Source organism: Peromyscus maniculatus, chromosome 1, assembly GCF_049852395.1.
Source record: "Peromyscus maniculatus bairdii isolate BWxNUB_F1_BW_parent chromosome 1, HU_Pman_BW_mat_3.1, whole genome shotgun sequence".
NCBI lineage: Eukaryota > Metazoa > Chordata > Mammalia > Rodentia > Cricetidae > Peromyscus > Peromyscus maniculatus.
Genome location: NC_134852.1, coordinates 2643707 through 2664227, shown reverse-complemented (window position 1 = coordinate 2664227; position 20521 = coordinate 2643707). Strand labels below are relative to the sequence as shown.

Genomic DNA, 20521 nt, shown 5'->3' with positions numbered 1-20521 from the left:
GGAAAAAATGTACCAGTCTCAAGGATGGTGCTAACATTGGTCCTGTAATCACTACACAGCATTTGCTCTTATCTTTACAGATGTAGTTAAGGGGAAGTATATGCCAATTTCGAAAATTTTGAAATGCTTGTTTATCATCATATTTGTCAGTGAAGAAGTTAAACATGACCTGACGACTTCCCTTCTGGACCAGAGACCCCAGCCACTTCCTGAGACTTAGAGACCGGCCCCCAGCTCCCAGCCAGCCCCCGACGACTTCCCTTCTTGACCAGAGGTGAGTACCCGGGTCCAACCCGGACCCCATTCCTGGGCACCAGCCACCCCGGGAGGACCTGCCCAACTTGGCACCAGGTTCTGGATACCGGGCAGCTCCCCTTCTAGCCCCACTGGGAGGGATCCCCATTTCCAAGCCCCCGGCAGCCCCTGCAGTCTCTGCGCCCTGCCCCCACGCCCATCTGACCAAGACCCCAGCCACTTCCTGAGACTTAGAGACCGGCCCCCAGCTCCCAGCCTGTCCCTGACTGCCATTCTGGACCAGAGCTTGCCCCTGACTTCCCTTCTGGACCAAAGAGTTGGACAAGAGAACTCCCTTTTGGACAAGAGAGAGAGTCTTCCTGAGTCTGTCAGCTCTTTGTGAAACAAATCCACTGATAAGACCAAGAAGGAACCACAAGGAGATGGGCAGACGTCAAAGCAGAAGTACATACAGCAAAATGAAGAGCAATACAGCATCACCAGAACCTAGCTCGCCTCCAACATCTAGACCTGAACACCAAAAATTGGAAGAAGCAGAAGAAAGTAGCCTTATGAGTAACTTCATGAAAAAGGTAGAGGCTTGTGTAGAGGAAAAGACAAGAAAATTGGAAGAACGCTGTAAACAACTAGAGGAAAGGGCAAACAAATTAGAAGAAAACAATAAAGCCCTCCAAGAAAACAATAAAGTCCTGGAAGAAAACATTAAAATCCTGGAAGAAAACAATAAAGCACTGAAAGAAAATCATGAAAAAGCAATGAAACAAACAAAGGAAACAGTCCAAGAACTGAAAAGGGAAATTGAAAAAATAAAAAAGACACAAACAGAGGGAATGCTGGAAATAGAAAACCTGAGTAAAAGATCAGGAACTTCGGATGCAAGTATAACCAACAGAATGCAAGAGATGGAAGAGAGGATTTCTGGCATTGAAGATACAGTAGAAGAAATAGTTCCATCAGTCGAAGGAAACACTAAAGCCAACAAAGTCATGAACCAAAATGTCCAAGAAATCTGGGACACCATAAAAAGACCAAACCTATGAATTATAGGGATAGAAGAAGGTGAAGAATACCAACTCAAAGGCACAGAAAATATATTCAACAAAATTATAGAAGAAAACTTTCCCAACTTAAAGAAGGAAATGCCTATGAAGATACAAGAAGCCTATAGAACACCAAACAGACTAGACCCCCAAAAAAAGTCCCCTCGACACATAATAATTAAACAACTAAATGTACAGAATAAAGCAAGAATATTAAGAGCAGCCAAGGAAAAAGGCCAAGTGACCTATAAAGGTAAACCCATCAGAATAACACACTAAGAGACCATGGATGTCAGCCCAGACTAATATACCCAGCAAAACTTTCAATCATCATAGACGGAAGGAACAAGACATTCGAAGACAAAGCCAGATTTAAACAATACCTATCCACAAACCCAGCCCTACAGAAAGCACTAGAAGGAAAATTCCAACCGAGGGAAGTCAGATACACACTTGAAAACACAGGCAATAGATAAAGCCACAACAGTAAACCCCAAAGAAGAGAAGTACACACACACTACCACCAAAAATAACAGAGATGAAGAATCACTGGTCATTAATATCCCTTAATATCAACGGACTTAATTCACCTATAAAAAGACATAGACTTACAGAATGGATACGAAAGCAGGACCCATCTTTCTGCTGCATACAAGAAACACATCTCAAATTCAAAGATAGACACTACCTAAGAATAAAAGGCTGGGAAAAGACTTTTCAATCAAATGGTCTTAAGAAACAAGCAGGGGTAGCCATCCTGATATCCAACAAAATAGACTTCAAACTAAAATCAATCAAAAGAGATCAAGAAGGACATTACATCCTCGTCACAGGAAAGATCGACCAAGATGAAGTTTCAATTCTGAACATATATGCCCCAAACACAAGGGCACCCACATATGTAAAAGAAACATTACTAAAGCTTAAACCACATATAAAACCCCACACATTAATAGTGGGAGATCTCAACACCCCACTTTCACCACTGGACAGATCTCCCAAATCGAAACTTAACAGAGAAATAAAGGACTTAACCGATGTCATGACCCAATTGGACCTAATAGATATCTACAGAACATTCCATCCTAACAAGAAAGAATATACTTTCTTCTCAGCACCCCATGGAACTTTCTCTAAAATCGACCACATACTTGGCCACAAAGCAAATCTCAACAGATACAAAACAATCAGAATAACCTCCTGTGTTCTATCAGATCACCATGGTTTAAAGCTAGATTTCAACAACAACAAAAACTACAGAAAACCTACAACCTCATGGAAACTGAATAATGCTCAACTGAATCACCAATGGGTTAAGGAAGAAATAAAGAAAGAAATTAAAGACTTCCTAGAGATCAATGAAAATGAAGACACCACATACCCAAACTTATGGGACACTATGAAAGCAGTGTTAAGAGGGAAATTCATAGCACTAAATGCCCACATAAAGAAGTTGGACAAATCTCACACTAGTGACTTAACAGCACACCTGAAAGCTCTAGAACAAGAAGAAGCAAAGTCTCCCAGGAAGAATAGACGCCAGGAAATTATCAAAGTGAGAGGTGAAATTAATAAATTAGAAACTAAGAGAATAATACAAAAAATTAATGAAACAAAGAGTTGGTTCTTTGAGAAAATCAACAAGATAGACAAGCCCTTATCCAAACTAACCAAAAGACAGAGAGAGAGAATCCAAATCAACAAAATCAGAAATGAAAAGGGGGACATAACAACAGACATTGAGGAAATCCAGAGAATTATAAGGTCATATTTCAAAAACCTCTACTCCACAAAACTGGAAAACCTAAAAGAAATGGACATTTTTCTGGATAGATACCACATACCTAAGTTTAATCAAGACCAGATAAACTATTTAAATAGTCCAATAACACCTAAGGAAATAGAAACAATCATTAAAGGTCTCCCAACCAAAAAAAGCCCAGGACCAGATGGTTTCAGGACAGAATTCTACCAGATCTTCAAAGAAGAGTTAATACCAATACTCTCTAAATTGTTCCACATAATAGAAACAGAAGGAACATTACCAAACTCCTTCTATGAGGCTACAATTACCCTGATTCCTAAACCAAACAAGGATGCAACAAAGAAAGAGAACTACAGACCGATCTCCCTCATGAACATTGATGAAAAAATACTCAATAAAATACTGGCAAACAGACTCCAAGAACACATCAGAAAAATTATCCACCATGATCAAGTAGGCTTCATCCCAGGGATGCAAGGGTGGTTCAACATACCAAAGTCCATCAATGTAATACACCATATAAACAAACTCAAAGAAAAAAACCACATGATCATCTCACTAGATGCAGAAAAGGCATTTGACAAAATCCAACACCCCTTCATGATAAAAGTCTTGGAGCAATCAGGAATACAGGGAACATACCTAAACATAATAAAGGCAATATATAGCAAACCAACAGCCAACATCAAATTAAATGGAGAGAAACTCAAAGCAATTCCACTAAAATCAGGAATGAGACAAGGCTGTCCACTCTCCCCATACTTATTCAATATAGTACTTGAAGTTCTAGCCAGAGCAATAAGACAACATAAGGAGATTAAGGGGATTCAAATTGGAAAGGAAGAAGTCAAGCTTTCCCTATTTGCAGACGACATGATAGTATACTTGAGTGACCCCAAAGATTCCACCCAGGAATTGATAAACCTTATAAACACCTTCAGCAACATAGCAGGATACAAGATCAACTCAAAAAATCAGTAGCCCTCCTATATACAATGGACAAAGAAGCTGAGAAGGCAAATAGAGATACATCACCCTTTACAATAGCCAAAAATGACATAAAATACCTTGGGGTAACACTAACCAAGCAAGTGAAGGACCTATATGACAAGAACTTTAAGTCCCTGAAAAAAGAAATTGAAGAAGATCTCAGAAAATGAAAAGATCTCCCATGCTCATGGATAGGCAGGGTTAACATAGTAAAAATGGCAATCTTACCAAAAGCAATTTACAGATTCAATGCAATCCCCATCAAAATACCAACACAATTCTTCACAGATCTGGAAAGAACAATACTCAACTTCATATGGAAAAACAAAAAACCCAGGATAGCTAAAAGAAACCTGTACAATAAAACAACTTCTGGAGGCATCACAATCCCCGACTTCAAGCTCTACTATAGAGCTACAGTAATAAAAACAGGCTGGTATTGGCATAAAAACCGACATGTGGACCAATGGAATCGAATTGAATGTTGGAGACCAACTCTGGACAGCTGTGTCTTGAACCTTGTGTTACCTGCCAGGATTTATCAAGCCTCGTGTAAATAAGAGGCTTTTAGTCTAACCTAGGAATGTAGGATTAAATAAACCTCTTTAAATCAGCTAGCTGCAGGGGCCTGGGACCAAAGCGACCTCCTGCTGACCCTCCTTAGGAATTTTCTTTGTCCTCTCCTCACTCCTGCTCCCCCTCCCTACCTGAAGCCCTGTTTATAAGCTCTAACACCAGTCAATAAACTGAGGCCTTGATGCAACTCAGACTGCTTTGTCTTTCTTCACGAGCTTGGTCTCCTTTCCCTCTCGCCCCCCATTGATTCACAGGTGGTCCCTCCTCGAGACCCTCGAATAACCTGGCCTGCTGGACGGGTCAAGTGGCGCCCGAACGTGGGGCTCGAGGCACGGTGGCTCACTACTGGACGGCAAAGAGAAAACGTGGTCTGGCCAGACTCACTAGGGTAGAGGTGCCCCAACAGCATCACTCGTGCGCCGCGGGCAGCCTTGAGGTAAGTGCCGTTCACTAATCAATGGGTAAAGTACTCTCTAAAGAGGCTGTCTTCATTAAGGAAATGAAGATTTCAGGGAGAGGGGAATAAGAGTCAAAAAGAAAGAAAGAAAAAAAAAGATTTAATTAAGTTTTTCTATTTTGTGGAAGAAAAATGTCCCTGGCTGGTTATTAATGGCCCAGGCATCCACCCTTTGACGTGGAATAAAGTTGGAAAGGATATCAGTAACTTACTTAAGGACTGAGAGAACGTCCTCGATGCATTCTTTAGTTACTATGGAGTAATCAGAGATGTTTTAAAGGATTCAAAAAAAAAAATAGTAGGGTGTCATATCTTCTGGCACTTGCTGAGGACCTATTAAACGATGTGTCTGTCCCAAAAGATGGTAAGAGTGAGGTTGCCACAAATCACATTGAACAAAAGACCAAAAGACCCACCGGGACCCTCAAGGGTCCAGAGGTTTATTGACATCTACCGGTAAGAGCGCTCTCTGTCTTGTCTCTGTCTCTGTCTTGTCTCGTTAAGTTTTGTGCCAGTCGACTGATTTGTACTTTGCAGGCTCACTGGGACAGACGTGTCCGGACAGTGATCCTGGGAGGGAAAGAGAGACGTCTCATTCCCTGATTTGGGCAAGGGACCCCCTAGTCCCGAGCCATTTGGGGCCACCTCAGATGTGACCATTTGATTTTAGGAGTCTCCTCCAAGGAGTGCTTAGGAGAGGAGCATCTTTGGGTACCTTTCGCCATGGTGGGAGGAAGTGCCACTTTGTATTTTGTCCCGGGAAATTGTTAGAGCCATGTTGTGGGGTTTTTTTGTATGTTTTATTGTGGTCATTGTTACTTTACACTCTGTTTCTCTTCCAAGAAATAAGGTACATGTCTGACTGACAGGGATATGAAAGCCCCTGATGTCTGTTTGATCAAGGACAGAGATCCTCGAGTCTCAATTGTTTTTGGTGTGATTGAGCCTGGAGGGTCACTCTCCACAGAGCACATCAGGCTGTCATTGTTCTTGGAGCTTTGTTGGTTGTCTCGTTGGGGCAAAGTTTTTCTTTCGTGTGCCCTTGGTCTTGTGTGTAGTGTGTTAACTGTTCTCATTGTTGACTTGACTGTGACGGACGCTATGGGACAGTCCCCTTCTTCTCCACTAGACCTTTGCCTAGCCCACCAGAAGGAAGTGCGAGCCACAATTGAGGGGCTCGCTTGCTGTGAGTGAGGCCATCATCATCTCAGTGCTGATGTGCCGGTACTTGGATTGTCTGTGTAAATGTCATCTGTTTCTGCTACTCATCTCCCTTATTTTCCCGGGGAGAAGGAGAGAGAGGCACAGTGAGGGCCACCTCCCTCCTTCCCTAGCTCTCTTGCTATCAGGACTGCAGGCAGCTGGCTGCTCTCACGAGGGTGGGGGTGCGTGCTCTCGGTACAGGAGGGCTAAGATTCTCATGTCCTGCTCTGGACAGGACAATGGCTACCTGCAACTGACAAAACTGTGTGAACACTGAACAGAGAATCTGACTTTAGTCAGAGGAGTTAACAAAACTTTTTTTTCAGGAACACTGGCAGCCAAGGACATACTTTATGACCACTGCTCCCCCTCCCTTCCTTTACTGTGATAACTTCAAAGTCTCTTCTGCCAGCCAGGAATTTCTCTTGTTAACCCTTCTCTGTCCTGATTGCGAAACCTCAGTAACCACCCCCCCAACTTCATCCCCTACAGACAAAGAGAAGCTAAAACCAGGATTCTTAAATGTAGATAAGAACTTAGACGCCTTTTTCCAGGTGGCTTTATCAACTACAGAAACTTAAAAAAAAAAAAAACACAGAGTTAGGATATATGACCATCTGACAGAGAATAAGTGGTCATAAAACATCCCAAACTCCCCAAACTCCCCAAACTCCCCAAACCCGGGAGACAGCTCATAAAACTCCTAAACACAGTTGCTAAACAAATGAGAAATAAAGATAACATGAAAAACTACTGATATGAACCTAAAGAGGGATGTGGGCGGTGGAAGATGAATTATGTGGTCTGTGCTAGCCTCACAAAGAAGGCTCTTGCTCCTTCCAACCTCCCTGCTGTGTGTGTGAGAGGTTTGGAACAAGCCCCCCTGCCGAGGCTTGTAAACTTCATTTAAATAAACCTTGCTTTTGCATTCTGTACCTGAGGTCTCCAGTAGCTTCATTGGGAACGGGATCTGGGCATAACATTGATATTGCTTGAAAAAGAAATGTTAAATTACCAGTTCAAGATACTAGGAAAATTATGCTTTGTTTCCACAGGAAAAATAAAAATTTACATGGGTTTTGGTCATTTGAGTTCAATGTGTTACAAATACTTGCCATCATTTAAGAAAATTGGTTTCAAATTATTGTTGGTTAAGACAAAAGTTTAAATAAATGATTTTTTGACTTGAGGAAGCAGTTTAAGATATAAAAATTTAAAGGCTTAAGCATGTCATGAGGGTTTGAAAAAAAAATAAAATAAAACTTTAAGGTCTAACTTTAAAGTTTAAGTAAACATGTTTCAGATTTCTTTCTCTTGCTATTCTGCTGTTACATGGAGACTCCAAAGGGTCATAGTTTTAAAAATGTCTGTCTATTCTGCAGGTATGAATGAAAATGTGGCCACATGTATGTTTGGTTTTGAATGTCTGAGTTTGCATGCATGTCCTTCTGTGTTAAGGAATACAAGTTAATACTAGTCATCTGGCTATCCAGATACTAGTTTAAAGCATAAACTGTTCTATTTAAATAAAAACAAACTGAGAGGTATATTTGACTAATATATCTATAGGAGAACAAATTAGCCTGGTCATTATTACCAAACTTAGAGATATTTTCAAGATTAGGCCTAGATTTGTTTGGCTCAGATACATTTAATAGATAATGGTCCTCAAACCTGTCAATGATCTGATGAATATGACATTTAAATTATTTGATTAAAAACTTACTATCAGAAACAGAGACTCCTAGCTCCCCAGCTCCTAGCAATGACTCCCAAGGTCTCCAAAGAAGATATGGAATGACAAGAAGATGCCACCTGAATTGTGAATGACACTGACCACAGGGCAAGATGTCCCAATGCAACACCTGCCTCCAGGACCCAGCCCAGACTGTGGACAAGTAGTAGGACACTGTCAGTCTTCCGTGTCCCTATTCCACAGAAAAGGTACTCTGCCTTATGGGCTTGATGGTGGTAGAAGATTGATGTTATTCTGACTGGAGGTCCAACGCTATAGAGACCTGGGTAGGGATTGATCACTGTAATTTATAGGATTAGAAGCTTCTTGGTCTGCACTCAGATATAGTTTATCTTTCTCAGATTTCTGATAGTACTGATGGCTAGCTCTAACTTTGTCAGCATGGCAGCATCAACCAGATCCTTCTGCAAGGCCATAGCTAGCCTTTTAGCTCACTTTTAAGAAAATGTTCTAAGATGTAAAAATTTAAATAAATCATAAAGGTTCGGGTATGAGTCTAAAATAAGATATGTTTCAGATTACTCTCCTGTTCTATGGTTCAGAGCTTAACATTTAGGAGTCCTGATGAGCTGATAGAGCAATGACCACTTACTGTTCAGTCTCAAGCTCAACATTTTGGATTTGTTTTAGATGTGATCTAGATATGTCTACATGTAAACCTAAAAGTGCTTTTCACCAGGCTTAAAATCTCTGTCCAACTTACACCTGGCTTTCTGGACAGAAGAAAAATGCCCAAATCTGTAGTTCTTGTTGGGACTCAAAGGTATAAGTCTACTTCTGCTGTTTTACAGATACCCATTATCTGCTTTGTCTATAATATGGATTTCAGTACAGATTGGTAATACTAATGTATCTAAAACTTTTATGTCATTTTGTAAGTAGGCCTCAAAGGATCAAAAGAGTCATAAAAACATAGACCCACTCCACAGAGGTCGAAAGAACCCAGATAAGTATTCCTAAAGATGGTATTTTTCCTCTCTCATGGTCTTGGGATTAGTGCTTTTCCTATTACTAAGGGTATAAACCTAAGGGTTCCAAATAAATTCATAAATTTTAACCTCTGTTCCTAGTTCAAATCTGTTTCAACAGATTTCTACTTGGCTGGCAGACACCTCCAAGTTTCAGTTGCTGACTCCACCACTCCAGACGACTGTGGACTCCGGACGTGCTAAAGGTTAACGTGGACCAGCCCAGCTAACATGATTCTTCTCTGTCACTATGGTGTCAGGCAGCTACATGCTACTGACATATGCCCCCTGCCCAGTCTTTGACCAGATTTTCAGCCTTTTGGGGGAGGGGCCCTGATAACGACACCCCAATGCCAGCTTGAAGCAGTTCCAGAAGAGAATACATCGTCCCATTTTCCTTGTTCAAAAAGGGCTGAAATTCTGGGTCAAAAGAAAACTCCCTGGCATAGAAACAAGATGGCTAATTATACATAGACTATGCATGGACATTATAGGCCATGAGTTATTAAATGTAATGCCATAATTTTAAGATTAAAATTTGCCAAAAAGAAAACGGGGGAGTGAAAGACCCTAGCCCTTCAGGCTTACACCCCCAAGCCTCAGGAATAGAGAAAACTTCAAGCACCAGGAAATGAGAAACTAAAAATCTAGTTCCAAGAGCAACCTGACTTAGCCATTGTTCAATCTCCCCTACAACCATATAACAATGTAAAGAGATTTCTGGTAAGAGATGTGCTCAACTGTGACTGGGATAGTTGCAAGTGTTCCAGGAAGGACCACTGTGACTTTTGTGTAAACTCCACTCCCGCCTTGATACCCCCCCTTGAGGTTTCAGGAAAAATGTACCTGTTGATGCAAATTACCCGTCTGTGATCACTCTGTACCCAAACCATGATCTTGTGAAACGAAATTGTATGGGAATTGTAATCTTATGGGTTTTTCCTTTATTAGCCTTTATGGGGCTGCAGTAAGATGCGGCTCTTGCTCTTAGGAGCAGGGTTTGCCCTTCTATATAAAAGCTTTAAAGAATCCCCTTGGCCTTCTACCCTGATCCCCACCCTCCTGGCCCCCTTGATTATTTTCCTTCTCCTTCTCATTACCTTTGGTCCCTGGGCCTTTCAGCGGTTGAATCGGTTTATCAAAAATCAGATTGATTTGGCCTTACCACGACACGTCTCGATTCATTATCACAGAGTAGATTCCTAGGAGGCCAGCCAGGAGCCCCATCAAGGATTCAGATTCAGTGTCCTAAAGCCCTAACGTCCCCCACGGTCTTGCTAGAGAGTACTCAATGACGGGAATAGTACAGGGCCCACGCAGGAGACAACAGCATACAGAGGTCGTTGAGACCGGCTCAACATGGCACCTGCCATGCGTGGGAGTCCCCCTGTATAGCCTAAGACAGAGGCTCTCTCGGACCTCCACAACCCCGATCACATGGACTTGGTCCATTTTTGAGAAAAGAGGGGGATATGTTGGAGACCAACTCTGGACAGCTGTGTCTTGAACCTTGTGTTACCTGCCACGATTTATCAAGCCTCGTGTAAATAAGAGGCTTTTAGTCTAACCTAGGAATGTAGGATTAAATAAACCTCTTTAAATCAGCTAGCTGCAGGGGCCTGGGACCAAAGCGACCTCCTGCTGACCCTCCTTAGGAATTTTCTTTGTCCTCTCCTCACTCCTGCTCCCCCTCCCTACCTGAAGCCCTGTTTATAAGCTCTAACACCAGTCAATAAACCGAGGCCTTGATGCAACTCAGACTGCTTTGTCTTTCTTCACGAGCTTGGTCTCCTTTCCCTCTCGCCCCCCATTGATTCACAGGTGGTCCCTCCTCGAGACCCTCCAATAACCTGGCCTGCTGGACGGGTCAATTGAAGACCCTGACATTAACCCATACACCTATGGACATATAATTTTTGACAAAGAAGCCAAAAGTGTACAATGGAAAAAAGAAAGCATCTTCAACAAATGGTGCTGGCATAACTGGATATCAGCGTGTAGAAGGCTGCAAATAGATCCATATCTGTCACCGTGCACAAAACTTAAGTCCAAGTGGATCAAAGACCTCAACATAAATCCAGCTACTCTGAACCTGCTAGAAGAAAAAGTAGGAAATAGTCTTGAACGCCTTGGCATAGGAGATCACTTCCTAAATATAACACCAGTAGCGCAGACACTGAGACAAACAATCAATCAATGGGACCTCTTGAAACTGAGAAGCTTTTGTAGAGCAAAGGATACGGTCAACAAGGCAAAGCGACAGCCTACAGAATGGGAAAAGATCTTCACCAACCCCACATCTGACAGAGGACTGATATCCAGAATATATAAGGAACTCAAGAAATTAGACATCAAAAGGACCAACAGTCCAATTGAGAAATGGGCGTTAGAACTAAACAGAGAATTCTCAACAGAGGAATCCCAAATGGCTGAAAGACATTTAAGGAATTGCTCAACTTCCCTAATCATCAGGGAAATGCAAATCAAGACAACTCTGAGATACCACCTTATGCCTGTCAGAGTGGCTAAGATCAAAAACACTGAAGACACTTTATGCTGGAGAGGATGTGGAACTAGGGGAACTCTCCTCCACTGCTGGTGGGAATGCAAGCTTGTACAACCACTTTGGAAATCAATATGGCGCTTTCTTAGAAAATTGGGAATCAATCTCCCCCAAGATCCAGCTATACCACTCCTGGGCATATACCCAAGAAATGCTCAATCATACCACAAGAGCACTTGCTCAGCTATGTTCATATCAGCATTGTTTGTAATAGCCAAAACCTGGAAACAACCTAGATGCCCTTCAACTGAAGAATGGATAAATAAATTGTGGCACATATACACAATGGAATACTACTCAGCAGAGAAAAACAAGGACATCACACGGTTTGCAGGCAAATGGATGGATCTAGAAAAAATCATCCTGAGTGAGGTAACCCAGACTCAGAAAGACAAATATGGTATGTACTCACTCATAGGAAGATGCTAGATGTGGAACAAGGATGACTAGACTGCTACTCACATCACCAGTGAGGCTACCTGGAAAACGGGACCCCAAAAGAAGACACGGAGAAATGGACGAGATCTACATGAATAGCCTGGTCATGAGTGGGATCAATGAAGGGCGACAGTCGAGGGAAAGAGTGGGAGATACTAGCTGGATCAAGAAAAGAGAGGGAGAACAAGGAATAGGAGACCATGGTAAATGAAGACCACATGAGAAGGTGAGAAGGGGAGGAAGCAGAGAGCTAGGGAGGCCCACGGAGATCCACAAAGATACCCCCTCAAAAGACTGCTGGCAATGGTCGCGAGATGGCAGGAACTGACCTACTCTGGTGATGGGATGGCCAGACACCCAGATAGTGGTGCCATAAACCCCATCCAAGGACTGAGGAATCTGAAGGCAGACATCCACGGCTGGGCCCCTGGTGGAGCACTGGGAGTCTAATTAGTGAGTAAGAAGAGGGTTTATATGAGCGAGAATTGTTGAAGCCAAGGTTGGATAAAGCACCGGGACAAATAACCAAATGAATGGAAGCACAGGATCTATGAACCAAAGGCTGAGGGGCCCCCAACTGGATCAGGCCACCTGAACGGGTGAGACAGTCATTTGGCTTGATCTGTTTGGGAGGCAGCTGTGCATTGGTGCCAGGTCCTGGGTTCGTTGCATGAGCTGGCTGTTTGAATCCTGGGACTTATGCAGGGACACTTGGCTCAGTCTGGGAGGGGGGAATGGACCTGCCTGGACTGAGTCTACCAGGTCAACCCCGGTCCTCGGGGGAGACCTTGATCTGGAGGAGGTGGGAATGGGGGGTGGGCTGGGGGGAGGGGTGGGCGAGAGGGGGAGAACAGGGGATTCTGTGGCTATTATGTTGAACTGAATGGTGTTGTAAAATAATAATAATAATAATAATAAAAATAATAATAATAATAATAAAACCAAAAAAAAACATGAGAGACACATTTGGTAGAAGATATAGATTCCTGTTGATTTCTTCCACTGCAAAAGCCAAAGGCAGAGCAAACTGGTAGATTTCAGTTGGTACTCTGAAAATAAGTGCACAGGATTTAGTACTGATAAGGCTCTATAGATGAAAGCTTTGTAGTTAATACAAGGATTATCATGCATTCGATGGCATTTTCAGATATAGCTTGACAAATTCCCCTGTGTTGTAAGGTTCGAAAAACAGTAGATGCTTGAGAGCTTGAAAAAACCAAAAAAGTTTATTTGAGTGGATGTCACAAAAATAACTAATGTGTTCTTGTCTACTTTGACAGAGAATTTCATCTTGGCAATTTGAGTACTGGATGCACATTTGATAAATGATGTGTGTGTGTGTGTGTGTGTGTGTGTGTGTGTATGTGTGTGTGTGTATCTGTAGGAAGCTTGAGAATGCAGTTCTCATGGGGGCTAGAAGAGGAAGCTGGATCCTGCAGAGCTGGAATTTTAAGTGGTTTTGAGGTGCCTGCCAACATGGGTGGTTGAAACTGAACTCAGATCATTTGACAGATCAGCAAATGCTCTTAACTGCTGACTTGTGTCTACAGCCCCATTTTAATACTACTTTCTATATTCTAGATATTCTTCAGTATAGTATAGCCAGTAGATATTTTTTCCATCTGTGTGGGCTGCCTCTTAACATGCTAATAACATTATTAATGCAAAAAAATAGTTTTATGCAATCACACTTGTTTAAATGTGGTCTTATTTCCTGAGTTATTCTATATTTTTAGATATTTACTTTATCAGATTCACCCTTTCTGGACTTACACTAAAGTCTGTGATGATTTGGACTTAATTTTGGAACAGGACAATGGTTGGAAGATACTTCTTTTCCACCTCTGGTTGGCAGGTTTTCCACTAGCATTTCTTGAATAGGCTGTCTCTTCTCCACTTTATATATGGAGGGATAGCCTACTATTAAATTGAATTTTTTCCTAGAGTGTATTTTGATAATGTATTTCTCTTCACCCAATTTCTTCTTGTTCCTCCTCACCTACCTACCTACCTACCTACCTACCTTTACATTGTTTTTTCTCTATTTTTGTTTAAAAACAAAACCAAAAAGAGGAGAAAAAGGCAAAGAGAACACCACAAGGGCACTTAGGGATTCAGCTTAGTGGTAGAGCACTTGCCTAACAAGTGCAAGTCCTTGGGTTTGGCTCTCAGCTCTGTAAAGAAAAAAACATAAAAATGAAAATTAAAACAAACATCAAAAACCAAATAGGCATGTCTTTCCATAAGTTGCTGTGTGAAGTGTCTCTTATGACAATAGGTCTAGACATCAGTTAATGAATATGAAGGAATATCATTAGGAATCATTCCACTGATTTTTTTTCCAATTATGTTTGTTTCTATCCCAGGTCTCTGGGATATCTTGATTCTCAGTCCTGGTTCTCAAGGGGGATTTCCTCTCATGGAATGGGTCCCCAGCTGTGCCAGTCATCTGTTGGTCCCTCTCACAATTTCTGCACCATCTGTACCCCAACATACCTTGTAGGTGGGACAAATTGTAATAGCCAAACATTGAGCAGAGCGTGGGGAATACTGCAAAAGAGGGATAGGAAGGATTGTAGGACCCAGCAGTGTCAAGGGCACCACAAAAACCCACAGAATCAACTAACCCGGGCTCAGAAGGGTTCACAGAGACTGAAAAGACAACCAGAGACCCTACATGAGACTAACCTAGACTCTCTGCCTATATGTTACAATTGTGTGACTTGGTCTTCGTGTAGGACTCCTAGAGATGTCTCTGACTCTGTTGCCTGCTTGTGGGACCCATTTCCTGCTGACTGCCTGATCCAACCTTGGTGGAAGAATGGCTGCCTGCTCTCACTGCAGCTTAATATACCAGGAATCACTTATATCCATTCGATTCCTGCCTGTATCTAAAGAATAACAGTGAAGGAGGATTGGATGTGGTGAGTTTGCAGAATAAAGGAGGGGGACCTAGGAAGAGGGAAGGGAGGGGAAGCTTTGGGTGGAATGTAAAATCAAGAAAATAAATAAATAAAAATATAATAATAAATACAAAAAATGGAGAAGAAACAAATATACAATGAAGACCAAGGGAAGCATATTATGACAAAAAGACTACAAAAATACCATTCTGTCCATGTTGTGTTATTCAACCACTCCAGTGCTTGGGACTGGTCCTGAAATGTGTCTAAATATATGCTCAGTGAGACTCCATGAGAGAAAACAGATTTTCCCTTTCAAAGCAAGTATCAATTTCACATAGCTTCTTTTTAGGGGTGAGAATTCATGTCCACTTGCTCCTCACAATTATGAGACATCATCTGAACCTGTACCATTTGAAACACAACAGGCCTTGAGCATGCTCACACAGTCTGGTTGAGCTTATATATGTATCAGTGCCATTGTGTCAGGAAGACAATGCTTACTTGGAGTTATCCATCATCTTTGACTCATAATTCTGTCTGTCACCTCTTCCGCATAGATCTTGGTCCCTTGATTTGAAGTAATTGGTGAAAATAGCTCACTGAAGACAATATGCTCCAAAGTTCTTCACTCTCTGCACACACTGTCCAGTTGTGGATTTCTGTGTTAGTTCCCATTGACTACAAGAAGCATCTTCTCTGATGGGAGCTGAGTGATGCACTGATCAATGAGTATAGCAGAATATCTTTAGGATTCTTTTTGTTGCTGAGTTTCTTAAACAGAATATTAGTACTAGATTTTCCCCTATGTCTTTCGCTTGTATATTCTGGGGCTCTGGGAATCTTTATCCATGTCAGGTCGAGTTCCATTTTATGGAGTGGACTTTAAATCCGGTCAGACATTGATTAGTTAAACCCCTAATATTTATGCCATTATTGTACTTATATATCATGCAGGCAGTTCGCTTGTAGATTACAAAGTCTGTAGCTGGCTTGGTAGTTACAATTCTCCTCTGGTAGAATGCAGAATACCTTCCAGTAACACAAATGCAAGTCAATAGTGGTGAATGCTTTGGGTAAGCACTAACTTGACTTCTCTGTGTTCAATGAAATAATAAGTGGTGTCTTCTGCAATAAAACTTACTAGAAACTTGTTTAGAATAACCCATAGCATTGGGAATAGCCAATGATGTTTGGTAGTTTCCATGGATCCCCTTTAGCCAATGACTCAACAAGATATGTAACCCATTCCTGGCACTACATAAATATTTGGTGCAGAAAATATCTAGCTGGGGCACTATTCGCCCCTTTATTTGGTGATTCCATTTAGACTTCCTTCACACATGTAAATGCTTTAGGAACCTTCCAAGTAGCACGTTTCCAGATAGTTTTCAACTAGCCTTGAGTGTGAGTTGTTCTTCTAAACACACCAACATTCACCACTCTTTGCCATTCCCTCCCTATTTAATCTTCTAATTCTGTTTGCCCTGTGTCTCTCCATAAGAGTGTGTTACATTTTCTTCTTCATGTTAGATCCTCTCCTCCCCCGTTCCTTACTATATACTTAACTTCTGTGGTTATTCAGATGGTAGCATGCATATCAAAGTTTTAAAAGCTAATAATCACATGTAAAAGAATACCTGCATTTGTCTTTTTCTTTTTGGGTCTTAGGTACCTTCCTCAAGGTGATTTTTACTGTTTCCTATAATTACTTGTGGATTTCAGGAACTCCTTTTTAAAGTTTATTTATTATTTCATATCCTGACCACAGTTTCCCTCCCTCCTCTTATCTCAGTACTTTCCCCCATCTCACCCCTTCCCCACCGCCATCCACTCCTCCTACTGTTCTATTCAGAAAGGGTCAGGCCTCCAATGCTTATCTACAAATTATGCCATATCAAGTATCAGGAAGAATAAGCACCTTCCCTTGTATTAAGGCAGCCCAGGATAAGGAGTAGGGTCCCAATGCGACCAAAAGTGTCAGAGATACCCCCTGTTCCCACTGTTAGGAGTCCCACAAGTAGACAAAGCTACACAACTGTCACACACGTGCAGAACACCTAAGTCACTACCATGCAGGCTCCCTGTTGTTGGTTCCCTCTCTGTGAGCTCCCATGCTACCAGGTTAGATGTTTCTGTGAGTTTTCTTGTGATGTCCTGGATTGCTCTGATTCCTATGCTTCTCTCTCTCTCTCTCTCTCTCTCTCTCTCTCTCTCTCTCTCTCTCTCTCTCTCTCTCTCCTGTAGGATTCCACAAACTCAGAATAATGTCTGACTGTAGGTCTCTGTCTCTGTTCAGGAATTCCTTTAAAAAATTATTACAACTTGCCGGGCGGTGGTGGCGCATGCCTTTAATCCCAGCACTTGGGAGGCAGAGGCAGGCATATCTCTATGAGTTCGAGGCCAGCCTGGGCTACCAAGTGAGTCCTAGGAAAGGCGCAAAGCTACACAGAGAAACCCTGTCTTGAAAAACCAAAAAAAAAAATTATTACAACTGAAAAAAACCTTATAGTTCAAATGTGCTATGATTTCTTTATCCATTCTTCAGTGGATGAGGATGCTTACCAATTCCAACAGTTATAAATAGAAGAAGAATGAAATTCATGAACAAGTATCTGTGTAGCAAGATGCAGAATAATTTGTGTATGTGCCCAAGAATAATATTGCTGGATCTTCAAGTAGATAGATTCACAACCTCATGAGGAATTGTCACACTGGTGTCCATAGTGGCTGCATTTGTTTTTAACCCCACAAACAATCATTAAGTGTTCCCCACTCCTGGAATCCTCACCAGCATGTGCTGTCATTTGTATAATTGGTCTTGGCCATTCTGACTGATGGAAGAGGAATTTTCAAAGGAGTAATTATTTGCTTTTGTGTGATGGCTAAGAATGTTTTTTTTAAGTGTTGTTCAGACATTTGTGTTTAATCTTCTGAGATCTCACTGATTCTTTACCCCATTTTAATTTAGCTATTCTTTGCTTGATGTTCTTATGCATTTGAGAAACTAATCCTTAATGTCCAGATTCCTACCAATATTTATTAAATGGACTGTTTCTTCTACACTGGTTGTTGTTGAAACCTTTGTTAAAGGTCAGGTGACTATACACGTTTAATTGAATTATGAGTTTTCCATTTTGCATACTTGAAATATTTATATATTTTAGAGTTAGCACTTTGATCCTCTGTTACTATTGCCCTAGGTTATAAATGGGACACAAGTATTGTGACACCTCCAGCATTGTTTCATTTCTTCACCTTTGCTTGGTCTATCTGGAATCTGATTTTCTATGGGAAATTTTGCATTTTTTCCTGTTTTTTAGTCATGTTTTCTTGGAATTTTGATGGAGATTGCATAGAATCTTAGATTATTTGGGTAATGTAACCAAGTATTAATGTACACATTGGTTATGCCAACACATCAACATGTCAGATAGTTTCATCTTCCATTGTCTTCTCTTTCTTTCCTCATGGTTAACAATTTTTCACCCTGAAGACCGTTGAGTTCCTTGGTTGCCTTTATTCCCAGGTATTTTATTGTGGGGAAGTTATTGTAACTGTGGTTGCTTTCTTGACTTCTTTCTCAGTATCATCATTCCTTGTACACAAAAATGATATTTTGTATCTTGATTTTGTATTCTCCTCTTTTCCTGATGGTATGCATTAGATCTAAGACACATTGAGGGAGTGTTGACCACCTTATGTACAAGTTCATACCATTTGCTGGTGACAAAGTGTGACTTTGTTTCTTGATTCATTCTGTTCTTTTTTCTGGACTTATTGTTTTAGCAGAATATGAGCAAGACTTACTTTTGTGATATACGAATGAGCATCTTCCCTCCTTCGGTGTTTCTAAGGGAAAGTTCTCAGTTATCCTCCATCTGATGTAGTGCTGGACATGGGTTTGTCCTGTGCAGACTTCATCCCATTGAGACATTATCCTTCTATAACTAATGTTTCAGGGATAGTGTAGATTGTCAGATGCCTTTTCTGCATCTGTTGAGATGATCATGTATTTCTGTCTTGTCTATTAGAGCTATCTGTGATATTCACTGAGTTTTGGTGTTAAACCATCTTTCCAACAATGGAATGAAGCCACCTAGTCCACAGTGGATCTTGCTGATACATACTTGAATTTGGATTGCATGTATTTTCTGGAGAATATTTGGTTTAAGTACATCAGTGATATTTGCAAATAATTGCCTTTTACTTTTTTTCTGTTTTGATGATTCCTTAACTGGTTTTGGTGTGGGGGACATAGTGAGTTTCTAAAATATCATTGTTTGTATTATTTTCCTTTCAATTTCTAAGGGTTGTTTGAATGACATTCTTGTTGCATTTTCTTTAGGTGTCTGGTAGGGAAATTAAACCAAGATGTGGCAAACACCTTAAGCAAATGTACTGTAAGGATTGAGATTTAATCAGTAATTTAAAAAAATCATCTTCCAACTAAAAATTTGCAAGACTAGTAACAGTCAGGTTACTACTAGTAACAGTAAGGTTAATGCAAATAAAGCTTCCAATAACTAACACCAATGCTATTAAGCTATTAAATTATTCAATTCAACAGAAATGGGTGGAGTAATATCTAAATATGTATATGAAGGCAGTGTCAGTCTGATATCCAAATAAGATTTATACAAAACAAAATGAATATAAACATTTAATAAAACACTCTCGTATCTTTTGGAGACAGGGTCAGTTATGTCTCCTGGCTCTCCTGGAACAAAACATTTAGACAATGTTGGTCTTGAACTCACCAGAGACTGCTTCTATCTGCCTCCAGAGTGCTGGGATTACAGACAAACTCCGTCATGACCAGCTATTTAAAGACACTTAATATAGTAATTTTAAAACAACTCCTTAGATGAAAACATTCACCATGAGCCTAGGCTTCTTTCTAAAGGTGCAAGAATGGTTCAGGATAAGGAAATCTGTAAATGTAATGTATTGCATAAATGGCTTAAGGAATGAATCACCCATTTCCCTGAAAACTTCATGATGTCATTATTTTTCTCTGGTGAGTAGTACTCCATTGTGTATATGAACCATATTTTCTTTATCCATTCTTAACTTGAGGGGCACCTAGGTTGTTTTCAGGTTCTGGCTATTACAAATAGTGCTTCTATGACCATAGTTGAGCATGTGTCCTTGTGGTATGATTGAGCATTCTTTGGGGATATGCCCAAGAGTGGTATAATTTGGTCTTGGGTACAACTGATTCCCAATTTTCTAAGAAACCATCATATTGATTTACAAAGTGACTGTACACGTTTGCATGCCCACCAACAGTGGAGGAGTGTTCCACTTGCTCCACATCCTCTCCAACATAAGCTGTCTTCAGTGTTTTTTATCTTAGCCATTCTGACAGGAGTAAGATGATATCACAGAGTCATTTTGTTTCTTGCATTTCCCTAATGACTAAAGATGTTTAGCAATTCATTAAATGTCTTTCAGCCATTTGAGATTCTTCTGTTGAGAAGAATGAATGTAAAATCTCTTCATAAAAAAGTAAAAAGAAAAAGAAAAAAGAAATGAATCACAGTGCCATCTGGCTAGATGCACAAAGTACTTGGGACAAAACTTCAACCTCTTTTTGTTTCAAAA

General features: G+C 40.9%; 1 pseudogene; it reads right to left on the bottom strand.

Moving 5' to 3' along the window:
• The window catches only part of LOC102922696 (vomeronasal type-2 receptor 116-like), a 31296-nt pseudogene that overhangs the window by 6805 nt on the left and 3970 nt on the right, over nucleotides 1–20521 (bottom strand).